The sequence below is a fragment of the Rutidosis leptorrhynchoides genome, chromosome 6 (assembly GCF_046630445.1).
Source record: "Rutidosis leptorrhynchoides isolate AG116_Rl617_1_P2 chromosome 6, CSIRO_AGI_Rlap_v1, whole genome shotgun sequence".
Taxonomy (NCBI): domain Eukaryota; kingdom Viridiplantae; phylum Streptophyta; class Magnoliopsida; order Asterales; family Asteraceae; genus Rutidosis; species Rutidosis leptorrhynchoides.
The window spans coordinates 269,027,533-269,038,348 of NC_092338.1; positions in this window are offsets into that span (position 1 = coordinate 269,027,533).

Consider the following 10,816-nt stretch of genomic DNA (forward strand, 5'->3'; position numbering starts at 1 on the left):
TGTCAGCTCGATATGCGCGCCGCGCATCCAAGTGCGTACCGCGCACTTCCACTTTTACAGATTCCAACCTTTATTTTTTTTTATATACAAAATGTACAATTTGGATTCGGGTCTTACAACTCTCCCCCACTTGATTCGGATTGCGTCATCGCAATCCACGCCACATGACAAGTAGGAAGATATACCAAAACAAACTCTTCGGGTTCCCACGTGAACTCAGAACCTATACTACGATGCCATTGAACTTTAAAAGTTCTCAACTCTTTATTTCTCAACACTTTTGTGACGACCCGGAAATTTTCGACCAAATTTAAACTTTAATCTTTATATTATTCCGACACGATAAGCAAAGTTTGTTAAGTTAAATCTCAAGAATTTTAAACTGTGTTCATACATTCAATATAACCTCGACCAAATTCTGACGATTCACGAACCGTTATATATAAATAGATCTGTATATGTATATATATATTATAACTTGAGAATATTAATAAAGTATTAAACGTATAATACTTTACACGAACGTATTTGTTTCAATGTGATTTTTGGGGAAATTAAAAAATATATATATTAAATGATTGAATTATCAGAAACATTGAATTATGATTATAAGTCTCTGTTGAGAGGTCCACTATGATTTGAGAAAATCTATTCCTCTTAACGATATTCAGAATAATTTGTAAAGATATTTATAAATAAAAATAAAAAGTGTCATTTACGAAAGTTAGACAAAAGTTAGTGGAGAATTGGTTTCCATAATATTCTATTAATCTATTTTCAAACGTACAAAGACGTTTTCAGTTTAAAAAGAAATTTATTATTAAAATGTATATAACTTTTATAAATATCTAGAATCACTTTTGACAACTCATTACTTAACCAGTATAATAAATATAACGATATTTATATTTTATTTCATTAAATATATATAACGATTTAAATTAATATTATATATATTTATACGCGTATTATACATACATAGTTTTTATACTTTTACTATACTTTAACTTTACCTTTACTTTACTTTTATTTTACTTTAACTTTAATAATTCACTTTAATAATTCATACTTTAATAATTCACTTTAATAATTCATACTTTAATAATTTACTTTAATAATTCATACTTTAATAATTCACTTTAATAATTCATACTTTAATAATTCACTTTAATAATTTATACTTTAATAATTCACTTTAATAATTCATACTTTAATAATTTACTTTAATAATTCATACTTTAATAATTCACTTTAATAATTCAAAAATCTATTATAAATAGAATTCAATAGGTTTCATTATTTGATAGAAACTTGCAAATATATTTCTCTAAACTCTCTCAATCGATATATATATATATATATATATATATATATATATATATATATATATATATATATATATATATATATATATATATATATATATATATTTGCTCTGTATTATTTTAAGATATTATTAGTATACATAAAATATTACGACGGTGTGCTGTCAGAGTGATTTCAAAATAGTTTTTTTGAATGAGTCGAAGCTAAGGAAATTATGGGTTATAGATATGGAGGTGATGGGTATGGTTCATGGGTTTGCTCGTGAGGTCAATCTAGTGTTTATCATCTCCGTTGCGTCTATGTACTTTCCTGCAATATTGAATCTCAATATTGATACGTTCGTGAATCCGAGGCCAACCTTGCACTTGTTAAATGACGTTATATGTATTTTTACTACGAAATACAGTATGGTGAGTTTCATTTGCTCCCTTTTTAATTGCTTTTGCAATATATATTTTTGGACTGAGAATACATGCGCTGTTTTATAAATGTTTTATGAAATAGGCACAAGTACTAAAATTAATTCTATGTGGGTTTAAACCAAAAATATACCCTTAGCTTGGTAACATTAAACTACTTGTCTATGTACGGTAGGCACGAATCCTAAAGATAGATCTATTGGGCCTGACAAACCCCATCCTGACTATGAGATGCTTTAGTACTTCGTGGTTATTTTAAATACACCTGATCTGGTGTACTTCAGAGGGTAAAACATGAACGTTAAGGCTTGTTACCGGGTGCCTACAACTTATAGAATACTTTTATACACTTGCGAGTGTACATATATTTATAAACGGAAATCTTATGGTCTATTAATATATTGAAATGATTGTTATGATAAACCTATGAACTCACCAACCTTTTGGTTGACACTTTAAAGCATGCTTATTCTCAGGTATTAAAGAAATCTTCCACTATGCATTAGCTCATTTTAAGGATATTACTTGGAGTCATTCATGGCATATTTTGAAAGACGTTGCATTCGAGTCATTGAGTTCATCAAGATTATTATTAAGCCAATTATAGTTGGATGTATTATGAAATGGTGTGCATGCCGTCAACTTTCGTTGTAAAGAAAGTTTGTTTTTTTAAAAACGAATGCAATGTTTGTAAAATGTATCATATAGAGGTCAAATACCTCGCGATGTAATTAACTATTGTGAATCGTTTATAATGTATATGAACGGGTCCTTTCAGTTGGTATCAGAGCGGTGTTCTTAGCGAACCAGGTCTGCATTAGTGTGTCTAACTGATAGTCGTTAGGATGCATTAGTGAGTCTGGACTTCGACCGTGTCTGCATGTCAAAAGTTTTGCTCATCATTTTTGTCGGAAATTACCTGCTTATCATTCTTAGTCAAGACACATCTTATTGCATTGATTGCATGAATAGTGTATAGACAAAATTCATATCTTAGCGTATATGTTACTGTAAACTTTGCCTGACATATTCCGTAAATTCCTCCGTAATCTACGAAACCTTTTGCTCTATATAATTAGAATACCACCTGATAGCCGGAAAATCATTTCATATCGAAAAATTCTTTATTCAATCGTACGAAATGGAATTCATCATTAGTTCAAGTGTAAAGACCCGTCCTTATCCCCCTGGACGAAATCATCAACATCTGGTTCCATTGCGATGATCGACTCCAAGTAATGTCCTTAAAATGAGCTAATGCACAGCGGAAGACTTAATTTGTACCTGAGAATAACATGCTTTAAAACGTCAACAATAAGTTGGTGAGATATATATAGGTTTGATGCTAGCAGCGTAATAACTATGGACCACAAGATTTCATGTTTATATATAATACACTCCTCGTGTATGAAAAGTCGTTGAGCACTTGGTAACCATACTTAACATTTAAATCACAGCAGCATATTCTTAAATAAACCCTACACCGTACCAAGTGTGGTAACGAAATGAAGTACTGTGCAATCGTTAAAAACTGGTCGTCCAGCTCGGTTGGGGTTGTCAGGCCCGATAGATCTATCAACAGGATTCGCGTTTACGCTCCTCACATAAATATTAGCTACCAAGTATAAAGAAATATGCCATGGTACAACTCAACGTAGTTTTTATTTTTGACCACTTGTGTCCATAACGTAAATCATTTATAAAAACAGCGCATGTATTCTCACCCCAAAAATATTTAGAGTTTAAAAAGGACTATATACTCACCATACTGTATTTTGTAGTGAAAATACATATAACACCATTGATCAATTATAGGGTTGGCCTCGGATTCACGAACCTATATCAATTATTTATATTAAAATATATAATTGCAATCAGATAAGTTTATATATATTACTTACTTAGATTAGTAATATATTTATTATTTTAAATGCTATATATATGTCTATATATATATATATATATATATATATATATATATATATATATATATATATATATATATATATATATATATATATATATATATATATATATATATATATATATATATATATATATATATGTTATTTTTAGATGTCATTTTAGATACAATTATGTTATATATAGTAATTATACCTTTACATAAATGTCTTTTGTTTGCTAAAATAATAGTTATGGTAATAATAATAATAATAATAATAATAATAATAATAATAATAATAATAAAATCATTTTTAATGTTTATAATAATTATAATGATAAAAATAATAATAATGGTAAAAATAATAATATTGATATAAATAATAATAATAATAATGATACCAACATTTAAAAAATGATACTTTTAATGAAAATGACAATTTTAATACATTTGATGATAATAATACCTATACTTATATTAATAATAATGATAATAATTATATTACTAATAATAATAACCATAGAGTAATAATAATAAATTTTTGATAAGGAAGACTACCTCACATTATAAGCTCCAAAAAAAATATAAATGCCCCTTGTCCAGGTTCGAACCCTTGACCCACCGTTAACATTAAACACCCATTAACCATTTAGCTATCTCAATGTTTCTGATTCAAATTGGATACATATTATTTTAAACCCGAAGAATACCATTCTGCCCAAGTTGTCTCACAGCCCAAATAATAATGATGGCCCGAATTGTAACCCGCAAAATGTAGGTTTCTTTGGCCTGGTGCTTTCGAGAGATACAGAAACAGAAACAAATTAATAAGCAGCCGCCTCTTGTTATTCCATTTCATTCTTTTTCTTTTTTTTTTTTAAAATTAAGTAGGGTCATTTTGTATTGTGATTGTCTGCCATAAATTAAAAGTAAAACATACGGTATCAATTATCTTTATCTTCATTAGATGTCATCATCTCAGCTCGTTACTCTCTCTTCTTTCGATTAAATAATAGCAGGGATAAGTTCAAAACATGGTGGTTTTAATAAGAACGAACGGTAATTGGGTTCTTGGGTTTGTGTTGATTTGGTTTAGGTTATTGAGGTTATGGGTTTGGTGGTGATTAAAGGTTGTTTACAGTAGCATATTTAGAGTGGTTTGTCAGTTTTCGATGGAGCCAAGGAGACAGATAATGGAGAAGAATAGATTAATGGCAACGGTGGTTTTAATTTATAAAACAGAAAAATATACTTCGAGCAAAGTTGTGGGTGTTTGATCTCATAAAACATAAAATGGCGAGTAGTAATTTAATGATGTGTTAAATTCGTAGAAAGAGAAGGAACGAGATAGAGAGAGGAGATGTAGGGTTTTTGGTGATGGTTTTATGTGGGTTTCGAATAGAGGGGTTTTGTTTTGGGTTTGTTATCGAACAGAAAGAGATGAAAATAACAGGACACGGCGGTTGTAGAAATGGCGATGGGGTGGTGGTTGTGATCGTGGGTGAGGGTTCACGAAAAATGATTGTACATGATGTTCTTGCGGGTTTCATGTGGTGAGGGTATCGGTTGTGTGGTGGTGTAGTGGTGGTGAGGATGGTGACGTTAGTTGTGCTTTCGATAGTGGCAAATCATGGTGGGTTCAAGGTGGTTCCCGGTTACATGGTGGTGTAAGGTGTTCCCATGGTATTTACAAGAAAAAAAAATATATACAAAGAGAGAGTAGAGAGAGACGGTGGGTGTTTGATCAAATGTTTAGTTATAAGTTGTAGTGTGTATCAATATATGCATATATGCATTAGGTATATATATCACATAGATAAATGATTAATTAATCAACAACAAATTAAAAACAGTATTTTCAATCAATCAATAATCTATAATAATAATTAATTAGATAAGTGAAAAGAGAAAAACAGTAACACATCTCGTGAAATAAGTTTGTAGATTTGTTACCTACACTTGTGATGTTATAGATATGTGATAACTATATACCATTCACATGAGCATCGACCGTATAGATAGGACAATTAAGAGATCAAATATAGCACAACAAAATCTAACCAAAAACGTGGCATCAATATAATTTGTGAGGGTCTTTTTAGTACAACAATATAAATTACACTTAGTAATTATTAATGCACAACCCATATATATACACATTAATGGTTTCGTGGATTGTCAGGCATGGTCAAAGGGTAATTAATTATCCGAATATAAATTTCAAACTTTCTAGACTCAAAATTACAAATTTTTGCTTATCGTGTCGGAAACATATAAAGAATAAGGTTTAAATTTGGTTGGAAATTTCCGGGTCGTTACAGTACCCACCCGTTAAAGAAATTTCGTCCCCGAAATTTGATAGAGGTTGTCATAAATAACAATAGGAATGTTTTCATGACGAATATGAGGTAATAATAGAGTTTTATCATTATTGGAAGATATGGATAAAATGATTCGATCATGTGAAGCGCACGAGTGAAGCTATCACAAAAGAATGAAATGTGTGAATATGGAATTGTTTTAACCGATGACGTGATTAGGATTGATTTCCAGAATTTAAGGGATTTAAAGAAAATTTTATGTAATAAGATTTGGTTCTTCGACGATTTAGGAAACAGGATCTCCTTTGATTTAATGCGGTAATCTGTTTCGATTTCTTTGTCGGATACTTTACTATAAATCTACTCCTTCGTTTCCTCATTTTTCACAATTCACATTTTTTACTTCTTCTCCTCAATTCCTACTTTAAGACATTCGTCAATATGCTCCATCCCATTCTAATCTTTGATATACTCTTAATTTTCACATCTGCCATTCTCCTTTTTCATCTACCCCCAGAAGAATCTATTTACTTCTACTATACTCTTGTGTTTATAGTGTTTCTAGTTCTCCCGTGTCTTTATATCGCTATCTGCATCGATATACACGGTTTGAAATTTCAGGGTTGTTGTTGGGTTTTATATCTTCCCTTATTTTTCGGAGCCTCATGCTTTTGTTTTCCCTTCCCGACTTCGAGTCAAGCGAGTAATGGTCCGGAATTTGTAGGTATGAAATTCGAAATGGATATAGCTACTGTTCTTAGAAAGAAATGGTATTGGCACGATTCTGATTTGTCAAATTACCAGAATATCCAGGAAAATAGAACTATCAAGATGATATGCTCCTAATACGTTTCGGAATTGGATAGAATGTAAGAGCCGTGTAACATGGCACATGATGACGGTACTGTGAATCATCATGCTTCATTAGAAACTCAACATGAGTTACTGTAATATAATGAAGTTGATCAAGTTTCATTATATTATACTAATTCATGCATCAGTTCCCAACACTACTTCAAAACATTCATATTTTACTCTCGTAGGTTTCAGAATTTTAGAAACTAACACAGTTTCTTTCATATTATAACGCAGATATTACGGAGAGGTAAATGATTGCAGATAAGAATAGTTGTGAAAATATTTCCAGAAATATTGAGGATATGAAAGATACGATGATATCTTGGAATTTCTAATATCAAAGGATGATGATGAAGATTTACCCGTAAGGGTTTAGATTCGGAAGCAAGGTGTTCACTAAAGATTTCATCAGAAACAGAATCATCTGGATTCTTTAAATACAGAGTTTGGTCCTTGTATTTGTCCTTGGTCTCTTTCATGGTTAGCTCAATCCGATTTTCAATACCAAATTTTCCATCGGGTGTTCCTAACACCTCCTTCTTTATCATCAACTTTTGGTCATTAAGACCATCTACAACATGCTGCTTCATCAGCATTTTCAAAGTTAACAAATTTGGGTCATTGGTTTTCAAACCGAGGTGATTTTAAGATATTTGTGTTTTTAGATGATTAAACGCTGATGGTAGTATGGTGGAATATAAAAGGTTCTCCAGTAACGATGGCGAAAGGATACGTATATATTGAGATTATAATAAAAGTAGTCTTACTGAGAAGTCGAAGTGGAGCTGTGACAAAATAAGCTTCTTGAAAAGGAATTGTGAGGTTGTTTTTGCTAATAAATGATAAGGAATTCGACGCGGATACGTTTTAACTATAATTTTGGTTTCGAAAGTTTTTCAGGTGCATAATGTATACATAAATCTTTCTTCCGTAGACGAGGTGCGGCTGGTTCAACTTTTCGATCGAAGTGTTTTCAAGAATCATGAAAAGATTTGAACGCGGATTGTAATTGTCGAGGTACCAATGAGGTTTGAGATGAAATCAAGTGGCAAACTTGAAGAATTGTTTAGTTTCATATGTTATAATCAACATTTTAATTCATTTTAATTGTCCAAAGTTAGCAGTCCAATAGTCCAATTGTCCAATCGTTCAATATATTCATATATAAATCAATATATAATATTCGAATTAATTAATGCGTATCGTGACCCGTGTACCGGTCTCAGTGTCGATCACAACTCAAAGTATATATATATATATTTTGGAATCAACTTCGACCCTGTATAGCCAACTCCCACCTTCACATATAGAGTGTCTATGGTTGTTCCAAAATATATATATAGATGGGTCAATATGATAAGTCGAAACCTTGCATACGTGTCCCGTTATTTAAAATGCGTAAAATAAATAAATATATATCATGACCCATTATACAACGTGTTGTCTCAGAATTAATCCGACGTATTGTTGTACATGTGTCCCGACAGTATGTACAGTGCAGAAATTAAAATTGCGGGAAAGTAAATTGCGATAAATTAGATGTTAATCAGTTAGCTGGGAACAGTTAGCCGGAACAGTTAGCGTGAAATCCTATCACAATTCCAATTAATTAATTCGTTTGTTTCTAACACTTTTTATTTTTGTCCAATGTTTTCTTCGTTATGCCACTTGTTGGATTCTGATAGGTCAAAATCCAAATATGAAGTTTGAATAGAAATGGTTATTCTGTGGTGAACGGATAGGTATATTGGTAGTTGTAAGTAGGATAGTAAATGATCGTTGAATCAGATTCGAAGAATGTACAGTGTAACTTATTAATGTGAATTCTAAATATTCCTCGGGTACTACCCACCCGTTAAAATATTTTCATCATTAACAGTTTGTACAAAAGAATTTTTTTTTTAATTACAATCTTTATGAAAATATACTTGCATATATATTTTCATCGGAGTAATCATGGATTTAATGAGTCAAAAACTCATCTGATTTATCGTTAATACTAGATTACATAATCTCTAAAACTTTAGACATTACATAATCGCCATGTCGAACGAGGAAAAATGGGGTAAAATGATACGTAAAGCGAAGATAGTCGATGTAGATCGATGTGTAGAACGAAGTTCATACTCGAAGTACAGGTGGTGATATTGAGGCATGTAATGTTGATATTCGAGGTACAGATTATGATGTTGAGAGTTACGGCACGGTTATGGTTTAGGGATGATAAGGGTACTGTCGCCGTTGATGATGGTGGTCCTGATTATGTTGCTGGTGCTACTGCTGGTGTTTGTAACCTTCGCACCAGGTTCCCCAAAGCCGTCACGCGAGCGCGAAGTTTGTTAACTTCTGCTAGTACACCGGAATGATTGGCGGTTGGAACAAGCGAATGAACAAGATTCGAAATATGGGATAGTATGTAATCGTGACGAGATACTTTAGAAACAAGAGAGAAAATGGTTTTCCGAACAGGTTCGCGGGTAAATGCTTCAGGTTCAACGCCAAGGGGCAATTTGATGGATGAAAAGGATCTTTGAGATGAAACGATTTCCGAATATAGGATGATATTCTATCTTCATAGAATACCTATGTATATATATAGTACTAAAGATTCCGTAGACTACAGAGGAATTTGCGACATGTGTCAGGCAATTCTATAGTAACCGATACGCTAAAATATGAATTTTGTCTATACACTATCGATGCACTAAATGCAGTAGGACGTGTCTAGACTTAAGAATGATAAGTAGAAAATTTCCTAAGGATGATAAGCAGATGGTTTCCGACTAGATATGATAAGCAAAACTTTTGACATATAGGCACGGTCAAAGTCCAGACTCATTAATGTATTCTAACAACTACTAGTCAGACACACTAATGCAAGACCTGGTTCGCTAAGACCAACGCTTTGATACCACATGTAAAGACCCGTCCTTATCCCCCTGGACGAAATCATCAACATCTGGTTCCATTGCGATGATCGACTCCAAGTAATGTCCTTAAAATGAGCTAATGCACAGCGGAAGACTTAATTTGTACCTGAGAATAACATGCTTTAAAACGTCAACAATAAGTTGGTGAGATATATATAGGTTTGATGCTAGCAGCGTAATAACTATGGACCACAAGATTTCATGTTTATATATAATACACTCCTCGTGTATGAAAAGTCGTTGAGCACTTGGTAACCATACTTAACATTTAAATCACAGCAGCATATTCTTAAATAAACCCTACACCGTACCAAGTGTAGTAACGAAACGAAGTACTGTGCAACCGTTAAAAACTGGTCGTCCAGCCCGGTTGGGGTTGTCAGGCCCGATAGATCTATCAACAGGATTCGCGTTTACGCTCCTCACGTAAATATTAGCTACCAAGTATAAAGAAATATGCCATGGTACAACTCAACGTAGTTTTTATTTTTGACCACTTGTGTCCATAACGTAAATCATTTATAAAAACAGCGCATGTATTCTCAGCCCAAAAATATTTAGAGTTTAAAAAGGGACTATATACTCACCATACTGTATTTTGTAGTAAAAATACATATAACACCATTGATCAATTATAGGGTTGGCCTCGGATTCACGAACCTATATCAATTATTTATATTAAAATATATAATTGCAATCAGATAAGTTTATATATATTACTTACTTAGATTAGTAATATATTTATTATTTTAAATGCTATATATATGTCTATATATATATATATATATATATATATATATATATATATATATATATATATATATATATATATATATATATATATATATATATATATATATATATATATATATATATATATATATATATATATATATATATATATATATATATATATATATATGTTATTTTTAGATGTCATTTTAGATACAATTATGTTATATATAGTAATTATACCTTTACATAAATGTCTTTTGTTTGCTAAAATAATAGTTATGGTAATAATAATAATAATAATAATAATAATAATAATAATAATAA